We start from the raw sequence: 26,584 nt of genomic DNA on the forward strand, positions 1-26,584 counted from the left end.
TACCTTCAGACTTGCTGGTCTAAGGCCAGCAGGGTTTATGATTGTAGACTCACAGGGCTCTACATATTTACATACCTTAAAAGCTGCTGCCTGCAGATCTAGCTTACAGTTAGCCTGGAATTAAGCCGTGTCTGAGAGCCTTCTCTTCGGAACACTGATTCATCTTAGCATACCCTCAATAACTGGGAACTATCAAGAACAAATCAGGCTATTTAAAATGACAATCACAAAGGTTTGAGAAACAACCAGACTAGGGCAATGTTGAAAGATAAGGTTCATCTCTACACAAGTCTAGTCCTTCAAGACTGGGAGAAATAGCTATTTTGCCTAATTCATAGAAACCAACACAGAGAGTCAAGCAAAATGAGGAGACAGGAATATGTTCCAAATGAAGAGTAAGACAAGAGCTCAGAAAAGAACCTGATGATATGGAGATAAGTAATCTACCTGATAAAGAGTTCAAAGTAATGGTCATAAAAATGCTCACTGAACTTGGGAGAAGAAAGGATGAACACAGGGAGAACTTCAACAGAGATAGAAAATATGAGAAAGTACCAAATGGTACTTGAAGTTGAAGAATGGATTAGCAACCTAGAAGAGAGGGCAGTGGAAATCACCCCATCAGAGCGGCCAAAAATTGTTTTAAAAAGTGAAGATAGCTTAAGGGACCTGTAGGACAACGTCAAGCAGAATAACATTTGTATTATCAGGGTGCCAGAAGAAGAAGAATAGAGAGGAAGATGTAGAAAACTTGTTTGAAGAAGTAATGGCTGGAAACTTTCTAACCTGGGGAAGAAAACAGACATCCAGATTCAGGAAGCAGAGAGAGTTCTAAATAAGATGAACCCAAAGAGATCCATACCAAGACATATTATACTTAAAATGTTAAAAGTAAAACCAAGAATATTAAAAGCAAAAGGAGAAAAACAACTTATTATACACAAGGGCTATCAGGTGATTTTTCAGCAGAAACTGTGCAGGCCAGAAGGGAGGAGTATGATATGTTGAAAGTGCTGAAAGGAAAAATCCTCCAAGAAATAATACTATACTCAGCAAGGTTATAATTCAGAATTGAAGAAGAGATAAGAAGTTTTCCAGACAAACAAAAACTGAAGGAGTTCATCACCACTAAACCAGGCTTCAAGAAATGTTAAAGTGAATGTTAAAGTGACTTCATTAAGCTGAAAAGAAATGGTACTAACTAGTTACAAGAAAATATGTGAAAGTAAAAATCTCACTGTAAATGCAAATATAAAGTAAAGGTAATATATTACTCACTTATAAAGCTAATATGAAAGTTAAAAGTAGTAAGGTTAATAATAACATAATAATTAAGGGATACACAAAATAAAAAGTTGTAAAATATGACATAAAAGCACAGCATGTTCAGGGGGAATAAAAATGTAGAGTTTTAGAATGTGCTCAAACTTAAGTTATTATCAATATAAAATAGATTTATATGTATATACGATGTTATATGTGAATCTCATGATAACCACAAGCAAAATCTATAGAATAATGTGAACATAACACTAAAGAAAATCATCAAGCCACAAGGGAAGAGAGCAAGGGAAGAAGAAAGGAACAGAGAGGAACTATTAAAAACAGTCAGAAAACAATCAAGAAAATGGCAATAAGTACATATCTATCAGTAATTAAATGTAAATGGACTAAATTCTCCAATCAAAAGACAGAGTGAGTGGATTAAAAAATGAGACTCATTTCTATGTTGTTTTTAAGAGATTCACTTCAGAACTGAGGACACACTAAGAGTGAAAGTAAAGGGATGGAAAAAGATACTCGATGCAAATAGAAGCAAAAAGAAAGCTGGTGTAGCTATGCTTATATTAGACAAAGTAGACTTTAAAGCAAAAACTCTAATAAAAGACAAAGAAGAACATTACATAATGATAAAGGGACTATAACAAAAGGATGTAATAAGAGAATATATCAATTGTATATATTTATGCCCCCAACATAGAAGCACCTAAATATATAAAGCAAATATTAACAGACGTAAAGGAAGAAATTGAGAGCAATACAGTAGTAGTAGGGGAACATAATACCCCACTTACATCAATGGATAAATCATCTAGATGGAAAATCAATAAGGAAACATTGGTCTTAAATTGCACAGTAGACCAAATGGACTTAATAGATATATACAGAACATTTCATCCAAAAGCAGCAGAAAATACACATTCTTCTCCAGTGCACATGGAACATTCTCTAGGATAGATCATATGTTAGGCCATAAAACAAGTCTCAGTAAATTTAAGAATATTGAAATTATATCTAGCATCTTTTCCAATATCAATGGTATGAAACTAGAAATCAATTATGGGAATAAAACTGGAAAAATAAAAAATATGTAGAGATTAAACAACATGCTACTGAACAACCAATGGGTCAATGAAGAAATCAAAAGAGAAATTAAAAGAACAATAAAAAACCCCTTGGTGGCAGGCATTAAGGAGGGCATGTGATATGATGAGCACTGGGTTTTATACGCAACTGATGAATTACTGAACTCTACATCTGAAACTGTACTATAATGTTGGCTAATTGAATTTAAATAATAAAACCCCTAGATACAAGAAAGACATGAAATTGGAAATACAAAAGTCAAAAATCTATGGGATGCAGCAAAAGCATTTTTTTCAGTATAGTTTCAAGATACAAAATCAGTTTACAGAACTCTCTTGTATTCTGTACACTAATAATGAACTATCAGAGAAATTACGAAAACAATCCAACTTACAGTTGCATCAACAAGAATACCTAGGAATAAATTTAATGAATGAGGTGAAAGATCTGTACATTGAAAACTACAGACACTGATAAAGAAAACACAAATAAATTGAATGATATTCCATTCTCATGGGTTAGAAGAATTAACATTAAAATGTTCATACTATTCAAAGCAATCTACAGATTCATTGCAATCCCTATTAAAATCCCAAAGGCATTTTTCACAGAACTAGAAAAAATAATTCTAATAATTGTATGGAACCACAAAAGACTCTGGATAGCCAAAGTGATCTTGAGAAAGAACAAAACTGGAGACATCACACTTTCTAATTTCAAAAAAAAAAAAAAAACTACAGAGATCTAGTAATCAAAACAGTGTGGTATTAGATTAAAACAGACACAAATCAATGGGACAGAATCGAGTGTCCAGAAATGAACCCAAACATATGACAAAAGAGCCTGTATACATTGGGGAAGGAACAGTCTCTTCAACAAATGGTGTTGGGAAAACTGGACAGCTACATGTAAAAGAATAAAACTAGACCACTTTCTTATACCATTTACAAAACTAACTCAAAACAAATTAAAAAAACTGGCATGTAAGACCTGAAATCATAACACTCCTAGAAGAAAACATAGTAAATTTCTTGACATCAATCTTAGTTATATATTTTTGGATCTTCAAAGGCAAGGGAAACAAAAATGAACAAGGGACTACGCCAAACTAAAAAGCCTCTGCATAGTGAAGGAAACCATAAACACACAAAAAGGCAGTCCTACTGAATGGGAGGTTTGTGCAAATCATATATTCGATAAGGGGTTAATATCCAAAATATATAAAGAAATCCGACAACTCAACAACAACAGAAAACAATCCAATTAAATAGGTAGAAGACTTGAGTAGACATTTTTCCAAAGAAGACATAGTTCAATAGGCACAGGAAATGATTATCAGGAAGACGCAAATCAAAACCACAATGAGATATCACTTCACACGTGTTAGAAGACAAACCATAAGAGACTCTTAGCAATAATTGCGCCTCAGATAAACCTCATTGACTACAATACTGCCACTGTGCAAAGCTCATAAGAGACTCTTAACTGTAGGAAACAAACTGAGGGTTGCTGGAGGGGAGGGTGTTGGGGGATGGCGTAACTGGGTGATGGACATTGGGGAGAGTAGGTGTTAAAATGAGCACTGGGTACTATATAAGACTGATGACTCACAGACCTGTACCCCTGAAACAAATAATACATTATATGTTAATTAAAAAAAAAAAGAATGGTTATTCTCAAAGAGACAACAAATGTTGGTGAGGATGTGGAGAAAAGAGAACCCTTGTACACTGTTGGTGGGAATGTAAATTAGTGTAAATTATGAAATAATTTTAAAAATTGCTATTCCACTGCTGAGAATTTATCCAAAGAATGTGAAAACACTAATTCAAAAAGATATATGCACTTCTGTGTTCATAGCAGCATTGTTTATAATAGCCAACATATATGAAAAGAAGCTAAATGTTAATTGATGGATGAATGGATAAAGTTGTGATATATACATATATATACATGTAAAAGTAATACATGTATTACTTTTTCATTTCACTTAGCATAATACCACCAAGGTCCATCCATCTTGCTGTTTGCAACAACATGGATGGACCTTGGTGGTATTATGCTAAGTGAAATAACTCAGATGGAAAAAAATTCTTTGTGATTTCACTTTTATGTGGAATCTAAAAAGAAACCAACAACAAATGAACAAACAAAACAAACTGATGAATATTCATAATCTTTTCTAGATAAAAGGAAAGGAGGGAATATCCTTATTTCATGATTCTTTAATGCAAAAACTATAAGAACTTTAATAAAGTTAGGAACCTAGGTATTCTCCTATGTTATAAAATAATTCAAAAGAAGTTTTAACTTACATAACAATCTTTGTTAGGATAATGAAAATTGTTTCCTTATACATATTTGAAATACATAATCATATTATTCAAGACTGATTTGTGTCTATCATCTTAAAGAAAAAAAGGCCAATATAATTTTTATTGGATTTTAGTAAATTTTTATATAAGTGGTCAGAAGTACAGAGAGCTATATACTTCCATTGAGTTAAAGATCTTTTTTTATATTATTTTATTTTATTTTTTATTGTATTTTATCTTATTTTATTATGTTGTTAGTCACCATACATCACCATTTTCCGATGCAGTGATTCATGATTCATTGTTTTCGTTCAACACCCAGTGCTCCATGCAGTACATGCCCACCTTAATACTCGTCACTGGGCTAACCCATCCGCCCACCCCCTTCCCCTCTAAAACCCTTAGTTTGTTTCTCAGAGTCCATAGTCTCTCAAGGTTCATCTCTCCTTCCGATTTTCCCCCCTTTATTTTTCTGTTCCTTCTCCTAATATCCTCCATGCTATTCCTTATGTTCCACAAATAAGTGAAACCATATGATAGTTGACTTTCTCTTGCTTGACTTATTTCACTTAGCATAATCTCTTCCAATCCCATCCATGCTGGTATAAAAGTTGGGTATTCATCCTTTCTGATGGCTGAGTAATATTCCATTGTATATATGGACCACATCTTCTTTATGCATTTGTCTGTTGAAGGGCATCTCGGCTCTTTCCACAGTTTGGCTATTGCGGACTTGCTGCTGTGAACATTGGGGTGTATATGGCCCTTCTTTTCACTACATCTGTGTCTTTAGGGTAAATACCCAGTAGTGCAATTGCTGGGTCATAGGGTAGCTCTATTTTTAATTTTTTGAGGAATTTCCACACTGTTTTCCAAAGTGACTCTACCACCTTGCATTCTCACCAACAGTGTAAGAGGGTTCCCCTTTCTCCACAACCTCTCCAACATTTGTTGTTTCTTGCCTTGTCAATTTTTGCCATTCTAACTGGTGTAAGGTGGTATCTCAGTGTGGTTTTGATTTGAATTTCCCTGATGGCTAATGATGATGAACATTTTTTCATGTGTCTGTTAGCCATTTGTATGTCTTCTTCAGAGAAGTGCCTGTTCATGTCTTCTGCCCATTTTTTGACTTGATTATTTGTTTTTTGGGTGTTGAGTTTGAGAAGTTCTTTATAGATCATGGATACCAGCCCTTTATCTGTAGTGTCATTTGCAAATATCTTCTCCCATTCTGTGGGTTGCCTCTTTGTTTTGTTGACTGTTTCCTTTGCTGTGCAGAAGCTTTCTATCTTGATGAAGTCCCAAAAGTTTATTTTTGCTTTTGTTTCACTAGCCTTTGGAGATGTATCTTGAAAGAAGTTGCTGTGGCCTATGTCAAAGAGGTTACTGCCTATGTTCTCCTCTAGGATTTTGATGGATTCCTGTTATCCCTGGGATACAAGTGTGGTTCAACATTCACAAATCAATCGGTGTGATAGAATACATTAATAAGAGGAGAGAGAAGAACCATAGGGTCCTCTCAATTGATGCAGAAAAAGCATTTGACAAAATACAGCATCCTTTCCTGATTAAAACTCTTCAGAGTATAGGGATAGAGGGAACATTCCTCAAGTTCATAAAATCCATCTATGAAAAACCCACAGCGAGTATCATCCTCAATGGAGGAAAGCTGAGAGCCTTTCCCTTGAGATCAGGAACATGTCAAGGATGCCCACTCTTGCCACTGTTGTTCAACACAGTACTAGAAGTCCTAGCAACAGCAATCAGACAACAAAAAGAAATAAAAGGTATTCAAATTGGCAAAGAAGAAGTCAAACTCTCTCTTTTCGCAGATGACATGATACTTTATTTTTGGGAAAACCCAAAAGACTCCATCCCCAAATTACTAGAACTCATACAGCAATTCAGTAATATGGCAGGATACAAAATCAATGCACAGAAATCAGTTGCTTTCTTATGCACTAACAATGCAACTGTAGAAAGAGAAATTAGAGAATCAGTTCCATTTATAGTAGCACCAAAAACCATAAGATACCTCGGAATAAGCCTAACCAAAGAGGTAAAGGATCTATACTCTAGGAACTACAGAACACTCGTGAAAGAAATTGAAGAAGACACAAAAAGATGGAAATACATTCCATGCTCATGGATTGGAAGAATAAACATTGTTAAAATGTCTGTGCTACCCAGAGCAATCTATACCTTCAACGCCATCCTGATCTAAATTCCAACGACATTTTTCAAAGTGCTGGAACAAACAATCCTAAAATTTGTATGGAATCAGAAAAGACCCCAAATCACCAAGGAAATATTGAAAGAGAAAAACAAAGCTGGGGGCATCACGTTGCCTGATTTCAAGCTATATTACAAAGCAGTGATCACCAAGACAGGATGGTACTGGCACAAAAACAGACATATAGACCAATGGAACAGAATAGAGAGCCCGGATATGGACCCTCAACTCTATGGTCAAATAATCTTTGACAAAGCAGGAAAAAACATGCAATGGAAAAAAGACAGTCTCTTCAATAAATGGTGCTGGGAAAATTGGACAGCTATATACAGAAGAATGAAACTCGACCATTCTCTAATACCATTCACAAAGATAAACTCAAAATGGATGAAAGACCTCAATGTGAGGGTTAAAGATCTTTTGATGATAAATATCTAACAGTGCAAAGTACACTGGTTTGGGATTTAAGAACCAGGTAAAAATTTTGGTGCAAACTACCTGTGACCTTAGACAAATAAGCTAATTTCTTAGAGCCAGTGTTTCTTCATCTGTCCAGTGAGGGCATTGGGCTTAAAAATCTTTAAGACTCCTGGAAAATATGATGAAGTTCAAGTTGTCTTCCCATTCTACCTTATTGAGAGAGGCAAGTGGCAAGATGTAGAGAGATTTTTCTAGGCATTGAGTTGCCACAATTATTAACACCCCATGAAAGCTATCCTATAAATGATATTACTGATTTCCTTTGTACAGCGATGCTGACAAGTGGGCCTTGAGAGACAGTATGAGTTCACAAACTCGTGGTTTATTAACCCAGTTGTTACTCAGCTGGTGGGAAAACAGGCAGGCACTGAAGGCAACACATTCTCTAGGTGACAATCTCAAGGCACCTACTTAGACTTAAACCCTTCTCTGGATGTCCTAAGACATTTTTCTCTGCCCATGATCCTCCCATACTTCCATACACAGTTATTTTTCTTTTGTTGTCAGAAGATGTCAAAACTATGGAGTCTCTTCATTTTTATTATGCCAGCGTCTTCAGGTAACTTGCTGACACCCACCTGTTATAACTGACTAACGTTCACTGATTTCAGATATTTTATTTTGAACTAAGTAACACAGAGTATTTCCAAACATATCAGGACCATGTGGTTATACATTTTCCTTAATGATACCTCTAACCAAAAATACTTGATCGACTCTTTAACTTAATCCTTTTTCCAACTTCAGTACAGTAGATTTACCTCCAACCAATACCATGTATCACACTCTTTCTCTGGAAGAAATTGCAAAAACCTTAATATCAGTCTTTTTAAGTAGTAGTAGTAGTAATTGTATGGTGTGTATTTTAACTCATTTTACCAGCTTACACTAGAGACTCTTCCGTAATCAGAATACACATGACTAAATTGCCTTCCTCAGACAAATTTTCTTTTCTAATGACATGCCATGTTCGCACTGTTTTCATCAATGATCTCAGCCTCTGTCTGTGGGAGGCGATAGACATGGGGATACCAAAAACAGCTGTGTGAGGGATGCTTTCAGAGGAGTACATTTAAAGCTAAGGAAATGAGATGATTTTGGCTATGCTCTTTTCCTGCATCCTGCAGCCTTGCCTCGGGGATTTCTAGGGGAAAACAGTTTCACCATGATTCATAAACCATTGTGATGAGACGCGTGTGATACCTATGTTCATTCCAGATGCCTATTAAATGATCCGTAGAGGAAACCTAGGGTGGAAATTCATGCATGTATGTAAACATTAGATTGTTGTCTTCTTTGTTTTCTAGGTAATTTCTGAGTGATTTTTAGATGTTGTTACTTTACCCACAATAATTAAGGTACTTCTTACATTCATTTGGTGGCCAAGTCATCTTGGTAGTCTGTACCTCATCACTGTTCAAGGGACAAAGGCCTCTCTCTCTGGCCAGACATCTGTCAGTGTACCTTTTAAAAACATATTTAATAAGCAGTCCACAGTTCACATATCTGATATACATTTTATACTAAAAGGATTAAAACTGAAGTCTAAACAATTGTCTTATTGACATGGAGGTTCTGCTTTCATCCCAGGAATAATTACTAATGCCCTTTCTGCTATTTCAAATATAGATGACTGCTGTTCTATGGTAGCAAAGTACAATCCCAACCAAAATGCATTCTTTTCTTCATTATAACCATACCATTGCTCCCTTTCTACCTCCCTGTTGCTTCCCACAAAGGGCAATAACTTTTATTTCCCCATCTTCTTCTGCCTTCCATACCTGCAACATAACTCCTTCCAGATGCTTTTATCTTCCCCTTATTTCTACCTCCTACTTCTTTTAATTTTTTTTCTGGAATAGTTGAAGAAATGGGTCCCTGTTGTGTTTCCTAAGTCCCTACTTAGCACTCATATTACATGTGGCCTGAGAGCCTTTGTATTACATTTCAGTGCTCAGTGCTGCATCCTCTTTAGTTCATCTTCCCTTCTATATTTTTTTTAAAACTCAGCTTGGGCTCCTTTGTTGTTTGTTTAGAGTATTTTTTTTCAGGTATTCCAGATTAGGTATGCATAGGATACACTTTTTCAGTTTACTGCAAGTCCTAGATGTTCTTTCTTCCCCTTTGATTGGTGAATTATACCTTGGCGGGTAGAAAGTTCTTGAGTTGCAGACCTTTTATGAATGTAGTCTGTTGATGCTGTGACTTCCAGTAATGCAGATGAAAAGTCTGATGCCTGAGTTTTGTTTTGTTTTTAGGTGAACACATTTTTTTTTTGCCTGCCAGTTTATAACATTTATTTATTTATTTATTTATTTATTTATTATTTTTTATTTTTTTTTAATTTTTTAATTTTTTTTAAGATTTTACTTATTTATTTATGAGAGACAGAGAGAGAGAGAGGCAGAGGCAGAGGGAGAAGCAGGGTCCCCGTGGAGCGGGAAGCCCAATGCGGGACTCGATCCCAGTACCCTGGGATCATGACCTGAGCCGAAGGCAGATGCCCAACCGACTGAGCCACCCAGGCGTCCCTATAACATTTTTTTAAATCTTAAAACTTCATACATTTTACCAGAATAAGCCTGGGACTGTGTGTGTGTGTGTGTGTGTGTGTGTGTGTGTGTGTGTGTGTGTGTTTCATCAGTGCTGCCTGGAACTCACAAGCACTTTCAATTTCAGATTCAGATCTTCACCCAGTTCAGGAAAGTATTTTTGTTTTTGTCTGTTTTGTTTTCCCTAGTATTGGTTCCTAGGCATTAACCACTATTATAACCTTACTGTCTTCTGTTCTTTTTTTTCCCCATTTTTATTACGTTGCATCTGTAATCTTAGTTTCTTGGTATTTTCCTTTGTGATTTTCACATTTTATTCTTTTTTTGTTTTGTTTTGTGCCTTGAGGTATCTCCTGTATTCCATCTCCGGGGCCACTAATTACTATCGCAGTAGTCAACTTAATTTTCTTTTTTTTTTTTTAAAGATTTTATTTATTTATTTGAGAGAGAGAGAATGAGAGACAGAGAGCATGAGAGGGAGGAGGGTCAGAGGGAGAAGCAGACTCCCTGCCGAGCAGGGAGCCCGATGCGGGACTCGATCCTGGGACTCCAGGATCATGACCTGAGCTGAAGGCAGTCGCTTAACCAACTGAGCCACCCAGGCGCCCGTCAACTTAATTTTCATTTTTAATTCTTTTACTGAATTTCATAGTTTAAAATTGTGTTTTTAAGTTCCAGGAAATCTTTTGATATTTGCACTCAAATCTCTCTAGAAACTTTATTATTTTGCATTGAGGTACACTCCTCTATTCTAGGGGGGCACGTTTACCTGGCCCACTGCTCTTGTTTTGCTTGGCCTCCCAAGAAGGGAAGGTATTTTTCTCTCTTGACTCATTGGGACTCAAATTTAGTTGTGAGAATATTTTTAATTGTACCTAACCTGTATTTGGTGGGTGGGTGGGTGGGGAGAGGTTTCTTGCCTTGTGGATAAGGGGCTTAGGACTGTTAAACTCCTTTTACTACAATAGTAGGAAGCCACTTTACAAATCTGATCTCCCTCCACACTCCAAACCATGAGAGTAGGGAAGATGTATTATGTCCATTTAGTCCCTCCTGGACATTGAGTGCTCAGGGAGACTTAGCATTCTCAAAATGGATAAAGTTGAACTTCCCTCACCCTACTCTGCTGAGCTCTTAAGATCTGGAATCACCATGCTTTATATAGGGCTCTGAAACTCTCTGGCATTTGCACCGAATTTGTTTCAAGTTCTCTCTAGGGATTTCCCTAGATTCTGAGTCCTACTAAACATCTGATAGCAGCTGCTGACTTTAGAGAGGCAGATGGCTGAGCTGATGGTGGTGGACAAATAAGATAGGTCATGTTTTTAGAACACTTGCTCAGTTCTTTTATAATAAGAAAAGTTTCTAAATTTGTAATTTTATTAAAATTAAAAAAATACCTAGTATTCAAAATAATAGTAAGTACTAGTAGTAGTAGGCTACAAGTTTCCATATTCTGCCTGCCACAGATTCCATTATATAGATGTTAACTTAGAATTGAGGAGAAAGAATTCTGGAGACTTGGATTCAAGTAGTGCCTCTGACATTAATCAACTGTGAGTTATTCGACAGGTGATTTAACCCCTCTGTGCCTGTTTCTTGTCTGAAAAATTAGAATAATTATAATAATGCCCTTTTGAAGTTGATCTACTTCAAGGGTAGCTCCCTAGCCCATTACTCTCTTCTTCCCTCAACCTTGTGTCTTAGAATTACTTTGTCAACAGGGCTAGTCTAGCAGTTCTGCTTGTACTATAGGATCTTGTTTCCCCAGAAACAGCTGGTGGGGTCAAGAGTAGACAACTGACCCACGCTGGGTTAGATGAAAGTAATTTGCCCAGAATTGGGGATTTAGAGATTCTATTAGTCCCAGCAGGCCACCTGAACCAAGGACAGGCTAACATAGATGCTAAGGATACTATTGTAGGGTGGCCAGCCATTTCACCCCTATGTAAAGAGAAGCCAGGGAGTCCACTGGCACACAGATGAGAACAGATAAATCCCAGATTGAGAGAGAATGACATAGGAAGAATATTTCCTTGGTTCTTGAAGGTTTTCTAGTTCTTGGCTTAATTCTTCCTCGATTGGCTTGACTGAATTTTCTGTTCTTGGAATTCATGAGTTTGCTTCTAGATTAGATTTACTTCTACTGATTTTCTGTAGCATTAAGTTAGTTTGGATGAGTTTCTGTTGCTAAGAACTAGAGGATTCCGAAGACACTCATTATAATTGGCCAAGTGAGTACACATAGAAAGTGGTAATGAAAAAATGTGTTGGAAAATAATCAAAATCATAAAGACAAAACTTCCCCTTGCTCTCCTGGCCAAATACATATGCTTATCTATCTGTAATTTAGATAATTTGTGTGTATTTTTGTTCATTTATTTTCATTTGTGTGTATTTTGGCAGCATCTCCACTTTAAATTGGGGCTGTTCATCTCGTATCGAAGGTATTCCAGTCAGAAGTTGGAGCATTTTTTAGCAACTAATTGAGATGAACTTTGGTCACATTTTGGAATCGTCTCCTTTTTCTTTCTCCAGTATTTCCAGAGTTACAGTGAAAGTGGGTGAAAGAAATAAGCCAAAATGCTGTCTCTCTGAAGTCCAGCCTTCATCTACTACTCACAGATATTTCCTGTCTGAGGAATCAGTCTCCTTTGGGGGAAATGGTATATTTTTCCATAAAGGAAAAGCATGTCCATGGAGACAAAAGTAGTTTCAACTTTGACAGTTTCTCCTAAATTTATATCCCTAGGAAAGAAAACATCACAAAATACATGTTTCCTTAAGAGTCACTACATTAGTGCTACACAAGCCATGAAAAAAAAAATCCGGAAATAATACCTTCCTCTCTCTTTTCAGTCATTCATCCAAGATGGAAACAGGAAGAAACATCATCCCTAACTTCATGTATGTCAGTGTCCAATCAGGAAAACAGAAATTGCTCAGTGTATTTCAACAGAAGGGATTTAATGGGGCATAAAATTCATTACGTAGGTGATAGAAAAGTTGAAAGAGCAATCAGGGGCATGAGGCCATCCAGGGATTAGTAGGAAGCTTGAAGAGACAAGAGGAAGGAGTATTATCAAAGCCCTGAGGCTAGAGTCCATAGGAGCAGGAACACGGGCAAGGCTACCCTTGTAGGAGTTTGGACTATGGAGAGAGGGCTCTTGGGTCCAGAAAGGACAGGTGCCTTCCAGAGAAGAGACACTACACAACACAGAGTAAGAGAGAAATAAATACTCTGACTTCTCTACTTTTCTCACACTCCAGTACCTCTCAATGGATGAACCTAACCACAAGGCATTTGGCCAAAGAGCCCCTGAGTTGTAATTCCTTGAGATGCAGAGCAGGGGAAGGACAGGAAATGGATCTGAGAGCTAGCAGGCAAAGTCTACTGTATAGTTCATGGCATGACTGAAATATCAGTCATCTCTGACTCTTCCTATTTACATTTCTTTCAAGCTTAAATCCAGGAGGGAGATTTTAGCTTTGGAAATAGTTTTTAGCAGGTGATGGTACTACCTTTATAGGGAACATGGGAAATATATAAGGACATTTGTTGTTATTGTTTCTACAGTGATTGTGTGTATGTGTGTGTGTGTTTGTGTGTGTTTGTGTGTGTGTGTGTCTGTGTGTGTGTGTGTGTGCAGGCTACTGGTATCTAGAGGGCTATAATGCATGGGACAGCCCAATGCCATATAAAAATTGTGACATCCACAGGCCAGTAGTGCACCATGGAGAAACGTGGTGATTTTGTGTTCCAGTCATCTGAAATAGAAAGAGCTGCCTCAAGAAGCAGTAAGTGCATGGTCATTAAAGGATGTCAATTAAAGGCTGAATAACCCTTGGCAAGAATATTATAAGGAGGATAAAGAGCTCAGATAGTGACGATAGAAGACGGGGTTGGAATTGGACTTGACCTCTAGGTTTCTCCTGTCTTTAGAGATTACTTTTGATAATTACAAAAAATAGCAATATTATCCATTGCCTGTTGTGTGTCAGCCTTTGTGTTGAATGCATCATACATTCTCATAATCCCTTCAATAAAACAGTGAGGAAGAGAAATAATACTGTGACTCACATTTTATAGATAAGGAAAGTGAAATTCAAAGGAGTCAACTGACTTGCCCAAATTGCCCTATTAGAAAGTGACAGAGGAGGAACAGGGACCCAGATCTGAGTCTAAAATCTGGTGTCCTTAGCCAGTCAGTATGCTCTGAGGCTTCCCTGTTCTAGTTCCTGTGTCACTCTTCTCTCTCTAGGTTTTGATTTTTCCCCTTGGGATTTGTGTTCTGCATTATAATTGTATCATCTGTGTGCCTTTTCTAGCTGTGCTTCCTGGTGCTCAGGGCTTTGCTGTTCAGGAAGCCATTCAGGAGAGACTCTGGTCAACTATCATTTGGCTTCTGGAATGTTAATTTCCTGACCTATTACCCTGATGTTTTACCTGATGCCCTGGAGTTTATTCATTACTCACCCGGACCATATTTTGCCACTCATGACTGAGAGCCCTCTGTGCTGACCACTAGCAAACTGGAATTTTCAGAAAGTTTCTGTCTTGGCTGTGCTTTTATTCTTCATGCAAATAGAGCAAATGGAAATTAGCACACCCAGGATCCCTGTACCTTCATTCACTCATGTAAATATTTATGGAATACCAACTGTGTACCAGGCATGTGTATGAACACAGATATAGCCCCTCACTCTCCTGAAGTTAATGGTCTAGATGCTGTGCTGCCCAGTCAAACCTTCTACACTGTCCAGTGCATTAGCCACATGTGTCTATTGAGCTATTGCAATGTGGCTAGTGGAACTGAAGAACAGAATTTTCATTTTTGTTACATTTAAGATTTAAATTTAAATACTGTGGACAGTGCAGGTCTAGAGGGGAAAATAGAATATTATGAAAAAGGATATACATGCTCATTTAATGTTTATGGAATATCCGCAATAGGCAAATCAAGGGGTGGAAAGAAGAAGACTTGGCAGATTGGAGTCCACAGATGGGGAGGATACAAATACTTAAATAGCTATCTATCATATATGTAGGTTGAAACATAGTTTAAAGCAAATGGGGTCCAGAGAAAAGGAGTGTCTGGCAGCCTGGAAAACCAGGGGCTGTTTCAAGGACAAGGGGAATTCTGAGTTGGATCTTGAGAAATGGAGGAGTTGGCTGGATGGAGGGACAACATTTCTGGTAGGGGAGGGCTTCTCAATCTGGGTACTACTTTGGGCTAGGTGATATTTTAGTGGTCGATATTTTGGGCTGGGTAATTCTTTCCATGGGTGGCTGTGCTATGCGTTGTAGAATATATCGCAGCAACCCTGACCTCTACTCATTAGATGCCAAGAGCACCAAGACCCTCATTTGTGACACCCCAGAATGTCTCTAGTCCTTGTGAAATAGTCTCTTGAAGGACAGAATAAGCTGTGGTTGAGAACCTCTAGTGTAGAGGAAATGCTCTGTGAAAACCACAGGTGTTAAATAGAGGAGTGTGAGTCATGTAAGATGGGAGCATGGGTGGAGAGGAGGGTGCTAATGAGAGTGAGCACATTGCTGGGTGTGGGGCCAAATATGAAAGAGCCTCAGACAACATCCATGGAGTGCAAGCTATGTTGTGAGCAACATAGTTGCTTGGAGCAGTGGAAACTTTTGCAGGAGGATGGATTTCATTGTTTTGGAAGGCAAACCTGAAGTGGGATGTTCTCCAGCACATTCTGCCAGATGGGAAACAAGCTAGGCTGGGGAGCAAATGGAAGCAGGCTGTATCAGGGCTGACGTCATGGGTTGTGCCAGGCACGTAGTGAGGGCTTGACCAAAGGCTATGATAGCTGAAACAGGGAGGAGGCTGGCGTAGCTGCTCAACAACATTTAAATAAATCAAGTCTTTCAGTGGTGTCTTGATTACATCCCAACTGACAAATACATCCTTGGAATCACAGACTTTGAAGACATTTATGTGATTTTTTTAAACTCTGTGTTCTGCAGTTTATATTTTCATTAGAAATGGAACTCTTTTCCAGAGTGATTTTATGTGTAGATTTGTTGAATTAAGTGTCAGAAAATATTATTTTTCCTACTTTCCTGTTTATTGCTATATTGAGATAGGGAAGGTAAGAGTATGATTTTTCATCTTCATTTATAAGAAATTCTGAGGAATTTGAATATATACTTAATATATATGTATATATTGTGATATGTGGGTCTAGTAAGATAAATGTTAGCTATTTTCATGAACAGTTTGATTATTGGGGAGTAATGCTTATAATTACTTGATATAAATGTCTTAAGTCAGAGAAGACAGCAATGAGAATAGGAATCCTGCGGTTTTAAGGTCACTGCTGCTTTTAGAAAACATTTTGCTATTGTGTTAATTTCACTTGTAAGTCATGGGATTAGTTCATTTAAACAATCTACTGTAATTTAGAACATAGAGTAATTAGCACAGAAGGGCTTATAAGTTAAGGTTCTGAATAGTCAGGGCTAGAATGATCTCTAGGGAACATACTATGTGTCAGCATTGAGACTGTAGCAGCGAATGAGCAAGTGAATGGATAAATAACAACATGTGCACAGTATATAGATATGTGTGTTATATATACAAACAAAAATGTCTGCTTGATTTTCTTTGGTTGAGTGCAGGAAAGAATTGTCTCCAGAGATGTTTCTCGTTTCCGAGATTTAAATGCTTAATGGCATGAAGTGCAGCCTTCCCTGACTGGATTCCCATTCCTTTCCCATTAGTTCAGTGGTTTAGCTCTTAATTTATTCTATCTTGTACATTTAAATCCTTGTGAAGTTAAACCATGAACTGTATATATTAGCATACAAGAAACTGTGTTTGGGATCATTCTTTCCTTTAGTTGGATTTTGGTTCTACAGTAAGAGAGTAAAAGCTCCTCGAAGGCAGAGACCATCTCCAGTATGTTCTTATGTGAATCTTCGAGAAAACAAATTTGGATTCATTTGTGTTATAATTCCTCTAAGGCTGCAGCTTGTGGTTAATATACTTCAGCATTGGTCCAGCCAGTAGGTTGTGTGTATAGAAATTAAAACAAAGCCAAATGCCAAACTGTCAGTGAATTGTGTTTCTTATGGTAGAACTATGATCCATTGCTTAAGATAAGTCCATAAATCCCATGAAGCATTCCAGGTTTTCTTAGATTATTTTTTTAAGTGCAGCCCATAAAATATTTCTTGGTCATTTCAAGTATTTTTGTTCAAAAGAAAGTTTTCCTTGCTTTATAATATAAAGCATTTGGTGTATTCTTATGGGAAACTGGTATCTGTATGTTTGTTTGTTTGTTTGTAGTGGAAAATGTTGTTTCAGAACCTTTGGAATACAAGATGCTACTCCAAAAAGATGCCTTTTATTGAGAGAGGATAGTTTTCTTTTTTACCTCTTAGGCTTATCTAGGGGTTGGGTGGGTAGGGTCTCATTGGGCCAAAGATAGATAATTGGGAAAGAAAGATGGATTTATTATGAGAGACAGAAATAGCACCTTGTGTTAGTAGTATGTTGGCTCTTTGGATGTATTTAATTGAAATTGCTATGTCATAAAAATTTGGATGAATAAAAATTCAGATTTGGATGAATGAACCTGCCACTGGCACTTGAAGACCCCTCTAGAAGTTCTGAGGGTTCTGTCCTGCTTTTATAATTTCATCTCCCAGACTTGTTTACAGTTAGGCCACATACTCCCCTGGGCTTCATTCTTTTTACTCACAGTGAGAACTTACAGTTGATATCTTGCCACGTTGTGGTTTATCTTTTTTTTTTTTTTGGCCTTGTTTTTGGCATTTTAAAATTTTTCATTTATTTCCAGATCTTCTTTCTGGCCACCAAATAGCAACACCCACCAGAGTGCTATTTTAAAAGGTGCGTGTGTAGCGTAAACAGTTGCTGGATAGTAAATCAGTCTGGTTGCATTTTGTTTTCGTTAAACCTTTACACTCACCCCTGTTGGTAGGTAGAGTGGGGAAGGCTCAAGTGAGGCAGACAGAAGCACTGACACTCTGCTGTCATGAAAAATGTGTTCTCTTCATGCAGTAGCTACCGAATAACTTTTCTATCCCGTATTTTCTTCCCGCTCAGGAAAGTTCAATGGAGATTGGACCCTGGGCAATCTGTCTCATCTATGAGAACTAGATAAAACACAGAGCCATTTACTTGAAAGTGAAAGAAGCATCAAGATTATTTAGCTCATGGGTTATCATTTTGATTACAGTAGGACTCTTGAGCAGGTAAAATCTTTCATAAAATAGTGATGTTTGAGACAATAATGATAATGATAGAAAAATTTAGTGAGTGCTGTCCAGTGCCATAGTTGTTTCCGTAAGAAACTGGGGGGTATGAAAAATAATGGATGTGCTGAAGTCACATAGTTACTGAGGGCCAGATCTGGGTCCTTGCTGTCATAGAGCTGCCTTCACCAACCCTGAAACTCTCCACCTGTAGACTTCTTTACTTTATCACTAGGTTGATTACACATTTTTACTGCATTAGCTGTTGCCACTCAGGTATCTTAAGTGTATTTTAAGAGAACTTGACTATCCAGTTGTGGACTCATAAGTGTAGAGCTGATAATTGGCCAGTTACCTGCAAGTCTCTGAGAGCCAGCCAGGCACAGTGCTAAGAGCTGAGGTATTTCTCTGCCAATCTCAGGAAACTCACAGACTGGTGCCAGGGATGATGTGATATGTTTTGATTAGAGTGGTTATACTAGGAAGTAAGACAGAGAATATGTAGAAGAATGTTTGTCCATATCATTGTGTTTTAGGCTGCAATATCAAAGTATCACAGATGGGTAGCTTGTAAACAACAAACATTCATTTCTCAATTCTGGACGTTGGGAAGTTCAAGATCAAGGTGCCCGCAGAGTTGGTGTCAGGTGAGAGCCTGCTTCCTGGTTCGTAGATGGCTGTCTTCTCCCTGTGTGTTCACATGGGGAAAGGAACAGGGGAGCTCTCTGGTGTCCCTTTTATAAGGGCACTACCCTCATGACCAAATTACCTTCTGAAGGACGCACCTCCTAATACTGTTACACTGGGCATTAGGTTTCAACATAAGAATTGTGGGGGGACATGAACATTCAGTCTGTAGTACACTGTTAACTGTAAAGGGCAAGAAAATAACTTATTCTGGTGGTGTGTTTAAAATTATTGAGAAGAACCAAGAGATGATGAATGTGGTAGGTTGATAAGGACACTAATGTGTTCAGAGATATTGTCGGCTAAACTTTGAGGTTAATATCACCACCCTTTTTCTACAAGGGTCTTCGTATCACTGATTCCTTTAGTAGGTGAACAATCTTGCTGACTTGCTTCCATTCCCTAATGCCTGAGTGTAGGATTGTGCATTCTCAACTGACGGACAGAAAGATTGAGGAGTGGGAGGGAACAGTGGAATAGAGGCAGGGAGAAGAAAAGTAAAAGAGAGGAAGGAAGAGGGTGGAAAAAAGGGCCCAACATCTTCAGGAAAGACAAGCTTCTTGTGGAGAATACACATGTGATAAAAGAAATGAGTGAACATCTTGGGCCCTGAATGAACATCAAGTATGCATAAACATGGCAACAGATTATTTATGATTACTTCAAGAAAGCATTATCTTTCTTTCCCAAAGACTTTATAAATGAAAACATAACTCTGTAATGTCATTTGATGGAAAACTTTCTGGAGTGTGTGATCCTGGCAAGTGAATAGTTGTCTTTGGGCCTCAGTTGTCTCTTGTGTAAAATGAAAGGGTACATAAACCTCCCTTTTCAGTGCTAATATTCTCTTCTCCCTTTCCTTCCTGTTGGCTTAAAGGTTGGTCATTTATTGCCATAACAGTTAATTTATCCAGGCTTATTACTTTCATTAGATGTAATTAACAAAGAATGCAGATCTTTGATATTTTTATTTTCACTAAAGATAATGGGGATATTAATTTAAGATTGTACAAGCTCCAATAAAATAAGCCATTATAAATTTTAATGTCAATGCTTTAAACTAACTAAACCATGTGTTCCTGTACTTAATTTTTTTTTCTTGTCAGATGCTCTTTCCTTATGCTCTTATTTCTATACAGAATCAACATACCTTTTAATAATTTGGGCTTTTGTCTTGCTCTTTAAAAATAAAACAGAAGCTTTGCAAGGTATCTTGCTTTTAGAAGGTTGTATGTGTTATTTCAGTGTTGTTTTTCCTATTTTCCCAAATGGCAAGCCAATTTTTGAGAGCATTTTAAAGGGTTATAGATGCCTCTCTCTTTCTCTCTCTTTCTACCTATCTCTCTCCCAATAGCATAGGTATCTTCCTTTGATTGGTTGAATCAGTTATTTTAGTTTACTTTCATACAATTACAATTAACCTTCTTAACTTCAGTAAAGATAAAATGAAGAATTAAATGTTGATAAAATCCATAAAAAATCTTGAGAATGGGAAAACAATAGCTCCATGAAAATTAAATATATGAAAACTTTTTCAGTAAAGCATGGATAAAAGGATTAGCCTTAACAATATCAATCATGTGATTTTGTGGGGCAAAGAGGTTTTTCTCTGAGTAATTTCCCATTAAAGTCTGCTTTTTCCTGATAAATTCCATTCAATGCTAGATTGCAGGTCCCAAGGAACTACCAATAAATCATTATGTTTTCCAAAAATGCTCTTTTCTGTTTGTCATTTAGCAAATGCTAGATATAATAATCATCTGTGAAAGTATGGCATACGATGTCTATTTCACAGAACCAGAAATGATGTCAGGATTTTAAAACTAGCACCCGGTCCCATGCCTGGAAATTGGCAGACACTTGAAAGGTATTTGTGGAATAAACCTGGATTCTTACGAAGAGACATGTTCCTTACAGAATAAATTGGGCCAAGAAAGAAGTACTAATCCATGGTCTATTGTTCAGAAAGCTGCTCCAATGTCAGTCTGACCTCACCATGATAATTTCTTATTGAAGGCAGTAAGCTGGGGACGAACATCCTCAGACCATGAAAAACCAAATAAGCCACCATATATTTATACTCTAAAGTTATTTTCAGTTCTTAATTTTCTTAAAAAATTTCCATCACCAAAAACAGGTATTCTGCTGAATTCTGCCTTTAGCATGTCAGTAGAGAAATATAATTAAGTAGAAGAGCAGTCTGTTTGAAGCATAGGAAGTCCACTTCAATGCTGTAGAAACACTGAAGTATTTCTCAAAGTATCACCTTTGGACCATTGAAATCGGAACCAGGTATGATGCTAATTATAAGATGGATTCTTAGGATCCACCAGACTATGTCAACATAGTATTTGGAAGCACATTGAGAAATCTGCATATTTAACTGGTTCTCCCAGGACATCTTCAATTGCTTAAATTAAATAATCATCCCCAAGGAGTACCATTACTGTGGCTTTAGTTGTGCAGCCATCTTGGGAACAAACTAGACATCATCACAACTATACTTTGTATAAGGAAGTCATGTTTTCAAATGGGAGAACCGGAAAGTTTGTTTTAGACTCCCATGACTCCTGTGTCTTTAGTAAAATCCTGTGATTTTAGTTGTAGAGGTAACTGCTGGTGGGATTATAAAGAATGAAAGGGAAAAAACAAAGGAAGGACATTGGGATGCTTGAGACTGGTTGTCTTTGTCATTGCATCTAATAAGCAAAACAATGGCTTGATCACAGTGAATATGTGGAAGGCAAGTAAGAAGGGGTTAGAGAAACATGTTTGGCAGGTAGAAGGTATGGGATGTTATATGGCAAGCTTAGAAGTTTTTATTTTATTCTTCAGGCCATGGTGAGCCACTGAAGGTGGAGCAGGGGAGTGAGATGATCAAAGCTTGTCTTCAAAAAGCAAAGAAAGAAAGGCAAACTATCAAGTGGACTACCAGGGAGAGGACGATACCTTTGAAACTGCAAGAGATTTTTGTTTGCATGCTTGAAAAGAAAAGGCCTGTGCATGCCTGGATTCAACTGAGAGCAAAGGGCTAGCTGGAGAATAAAAACAAAACATCCCCAGGTCAGAAGAACACCCTGCGAGCAGGTCCTAATCAAAGCCTTCAATTTCATCACTTCTCATCACACTCCCAGGTTACTGTTGGAGGACAGCAGTTTTCCTCTAGACATTTTCTGTGTTGTTGAGTTGGCGTCCTCTTTGGGATTTTTCTGAAGGCTTGTTGGTTGACTCTGTAACCTCAGAACATTTGCTTGTGATTTGATAGTTTTCCAGGGAGACTTTGTTGGGATCCTGCCCTGGCCAGACTTTTGCTTTGATTATGGAGCAGTTCACTTGTCTGGTAACCTCTTATCACATTGCTTTGGATATCAGTTGCAATGAATGTATTTTTAAATGCCACTGGCAAAGGATAGGTAGTGAAACAGTAGTGGCTGGAATCTTCCCTCTCCTATCCCCATTAGATCAGTCCTCAGGAACTCAGAATCTCGTAATTCTTTGATGAGAGACAAAGGATAATTCATTCATTCTTTCAGTCATCCAGCAAACCTTGAACACCCACTGTGTGTCAGGTGCTCCCCGAGATGTTGGGACTATGGGATTATGAAATAAGAGCATTCGCTGTCAAATGTGCAGGGACAGGCATTTACCTGGCTAGTTATTAGTTACTAGTTATTAGTTCTTAGGGTAACATCACACATTTTTCATCTGGCCTCTTGGGCCCCAAGGCTTCTGTCCCCTCTGTAGTTTCCAGCTTCATCTTGCTCTACTCTCTTCATGTTAGATATGCCAGCCACACTGCTCCTGTTTCCACCAGCCCCTCATCCATGCCAAGATCCTCTCCACTTCGGAGCTTTCCTCTTTGCCCGTTCTGCTTCCAGGAGTGTCCTTCCCTCTCCCATTTGTCTGGCCAGACTCCGCTCATCCTTCAGTATTCACCTTAAACTGTTACTTCTCCAAGATTCCCTTCCTTTTCCTCCAAGACTAGATGTTTACCTCTTGCTATATTCTCATCACTCCCTGTGTTTTCTTTTCGTAGCACATATCAGCAATATAATAATTATTTTCGTGATTGTTGCTAAATTTCTATTTCTTATTCTAGACTCTAAGCTTCATGCGAGAAGGAATGGAGGCTGTCATTCATTGCAGTAACCTCAACATACTGCCCGGTCCATAAATGGCACTCAGTAAGCATTGTTTTGATAATTGAATGAATGAATGAATATAAGGTGGTAAGGGCAGTCACTACATATGCATGGAACATAGAAGGAGCATACCAAACTCAATTTTGGAAATCATTATCATGAAGATAATGGGTAAATGATTCTGTGAGAAATCACTAAGGAAAGCTTCCTAGAGATGAGTTTTGAGCAAAATGTTGAAAATGTAAGAGCTTACAGATTATGTAAGCGCTTATAGGGACAAGGCAGGGACATAACTTACTTGAACTTGCCTTTCATGGGATGAGTAATTCATATACAGGTCTCAGTAAGCATGTTAGCTTAGCTAATAAGTTAACAGTGGAAAAACACTGAGAGATTATGTGGGTTGGCTGAGCAAATGGCTGATGTAAAAGTAGGTTGGATAATAAAAATTACTAATTTTTAAGAAGTTTTGAGGATTTATACATGTAAAAAGTAAGTCTCTCGGTCATTTGATGCCTGAACACAACTATTGTGTACCTGCTTCCATTTTTATGTATTGCCCTCCAAATTTCCATTAGGTATGTATATTTTACGTTGTTGCTATCGTAGGGTATGTAGCATTTTGTAGTTTGCGTTTCTCATTTAACTGTACCTCATAAACATTTTCTACATTTCCTTATAGTTACAATAATTTAACAGTATAAAATTTCATCATGTTGATCTATTGCAATTTACTAAATCATTGCCTTATTGTTGCATATTTAGATCGCCTCCTGGTTTCATTTTATTTTTCATAATGCTGCAATAAATACTGCTGTACATATACTATTTTTCCTTCCATTCAATTATTTTTAGAGTACATACTCACAAAAATAGATGTATTGGATCTGAAGGTTAGAACATTTTTATAGTACTTGCTGCTTGCTTCTGATTTTGGAAGGATTCTGCCAGTTTTACTGTGCTGCTAACAGTGTATATAGGAGATGATTATTCTCCTATCTGTGTCAACAGTAGGTTTAATCACTAGAAATGTTTTTGTTAATTTTATAGGCTTAAAATTACACTTTAAGTTTGATTTAATTATGGTTTCTTTCTTCCTTGTGAAGATGGTAATTTTCTTAATTTGTTTGCTTATTATTTGTTTTCTCATTCATGTAAATTATGTATTCCTATCATTTGGCTTTTTGGCTAATGAACTCTTTTCTTTCCCAGATATGAGAATTATTTAAAGGCCAGAAGACTTTGTGTAGGGCCAAGGGAAATTATTAGCTCAAGGTCAGAACAGGAAAACTTTTTTGTTCTTCCCATATGAAGCCTGAGCCTATCTTAATACATAATAAATAAATAGACAAGCAAGCAAACAAACAAGCAAACAAATAAGCTAATGCCATGTCTGGTTGAAATGGCTGGTAGTGGGTCTACTTTTTTGGACTTCTCACTTTCTTGGCTGCAGAAGCACCTCAGGAGAATGAGCATTAACATTATTTTATAGTAGGAGCTGCATGTACTTGAAAAAATAGCCTACGACTGACATTCAGATCATAATTTAAAGATGTTTTAGAATAGACTATAAAGAAAGTTTCACTGTAGATTTTCTGAAGAATCAGGCATGCAGAATATATTTTTCTTTATTCAGTTCAGTGAGCACTTTATAAAGAGAACATGTTGATTGCTGGGAAGGATACAAAAATGAACCAGGTTATGATTAAACCCTGAGCAAGCTTTCTGTATGGTGGTGGAGATAAGATATGTACACAGCAACATATGGGATTATGAGAAAATTCTCTAACTAGAGAGCAAGGACATTTTATTTACATATACAAGAGCAAGATAATTACTTTATTGAGGTTGTGGGGCGGGGTGGGGGGGAGCTGAGGTTATCTCAAAGTGTTAACAAGATTTCGGTAGGCAGGATTCAGAGTTGGGAGGAGGGTGTTCCAAGAAGAAAGGAAGAAGCAAGATGCAGGTTGTGGCAATGGGTGTGAGCAGGGGAGATGGAAGGGATGGACAGAGTTCAAATTACGCTGGACATCCCTTGGGAGAGGGATGAGGCAGTAACAGTCATAAGAAGGCAGAGGGAGAGGTGTAGTTTAGGAATGTTAATTTTCATTCCTTGCTCTGGAAATGAAGATTTTGAGGAGGAGGGTAGAAAGATCAGTGCTATCTTTACACCACTTCAAGCATATTTTTTTGGAGATAGTGGATTTTCCTTTTGCAGCTTCCATATTTACAGTTTTTTAAGAATGTTCTGTGAATTGTTAGAGACATGAGAAAGAATAACATGACATAGTATAAAGAGAATCAGACTGAGCGTCATAAAGCTGGATTATAATCACAACACACTAGGTCTTTGGGGGTCAGTAACTCCGTCTCTCTGGAGTTCAGCTTTTCCACATGTATTGTACATTTTGTTTATTTGTTTAAAATAGGCTCCACGCCCAAAGTGGGGCTTGAACTCACGATCCAGAGATCAAGAGTTGCATGCTCTATCGACTGAGCCAGCAAGGTGCCCCCAGCTTTTCCACATGTAAAAGGGAAGAATGGACTGTATATTTTTCAAAGTTCCTTGTCACTTGAATGTTCTAAAATCCCAAATGAGCTTTGAGAAACCTTGAAATACCTTTCTGTCTATCACATGTATCTTCATTTATATGTATACACACCTGAAATTTTATCTCGAGAGATTAATTTCATTGTATTTCAGCTTTTCAATATTTGTGAGTTTTCTCCGCATATAAAAACAACTCAGAGGTGATATGCCAAAGCATTTGGCTATTATGAGTTGAGAAGGATTTAATTCCGTTAACCACTCTCTCAACTGACAGCCGGAGGAGTAGGGATGAGTCATGTGAGAAGGAACTCTTGACAGGAGGGAATAATAAACAACGAAACACTTGCATGGCACTTATTATGTGCATTCCCATGTATTAAATTGCTTAATCACCACAATCCTACAACATCTGTACTATTATAATCCTCATTTTAAGATGAGGATGCTGGGGCGCCTGGGTGGCTCAGTTGTTAAGCGTCTGCCTTCGGCTCAGGTCGTGATCCAGAGTCCTGGGATCGAGCCCCGCATCGGGCTCCCTGCTCAGCGGGAAGCCTGCTTCTCCCTCTCCCACTCGCCCTGCTTGTGTTCCCCTCTCTCGCTGTGTCTCTCTCTGTCAAATAAATAAAATCTTAAAAAAAAAAAAAAGATGAGGATGCTAAGGCATAGAGACCTAATTATTTCCTTAAAGGCACACAGCTCATCAGGGGCAGGATTTGAACCCAGGAATCCTGATTGAGAGTCCCCATTTTTATCCCCACACGGTACTTCTTGAGGGTCTGTGGAGAGAAACATCTGTGGAACTGGCTTCTGTCCATGGAAAGCACAGAGATTGCAGTCTCCGCGGGAAATGGGGAAAAGAGTTTCGAAAGGGCAGAAACAGATGTGCAAGGGATACTCTTGTGACTTCAGCATTTTGCTCAGGAATGTCGCTGTCAGGAGTATAATTACAACTGATCAAGACAACATCAGCTTTTCCCTTACCTGAACTGTATTTTACAATGTGGAATCATAG

The 26,584-nt window shown here is 37.7% G+C and overlaps 1 protein-coding gene and 1 pseudogene across 1 annotated transcript in view; one reads left to right on the top strand and one right to left on the bottom strand.

Annotated features, from left to right (window-relative positions):
* The window catches only part of SGCD (sarcoglycan delta), a 936,024-nt gene that overhangs the window by 61,716 nt on the left and 847,724 nt on the right, over window positions 1–26,584 (top strand). The window lies entirely within an intron of this gene.
* LOC118518688 (U4 spliceosomal RNA) lies at window positions 3,776–3,836 on the bottom strand (annotated as a pseudogene).

The sequence above is a fragment of the Halichoerus grypus genome, chromosome 2 (genome assembly GCF_964656455.1).
Source record: "Halichoerus grypus chromosome 2, mHalGry1.hap1.1, whole genome shotgun sequence".
Classification (NCBI taxonomy): domain Eukaryota; kingdom Metazoa; phylum Chordata; class Mammalia; order Carnivora; family Phocidae; genus Halichoerus; species Halichoerus grypus.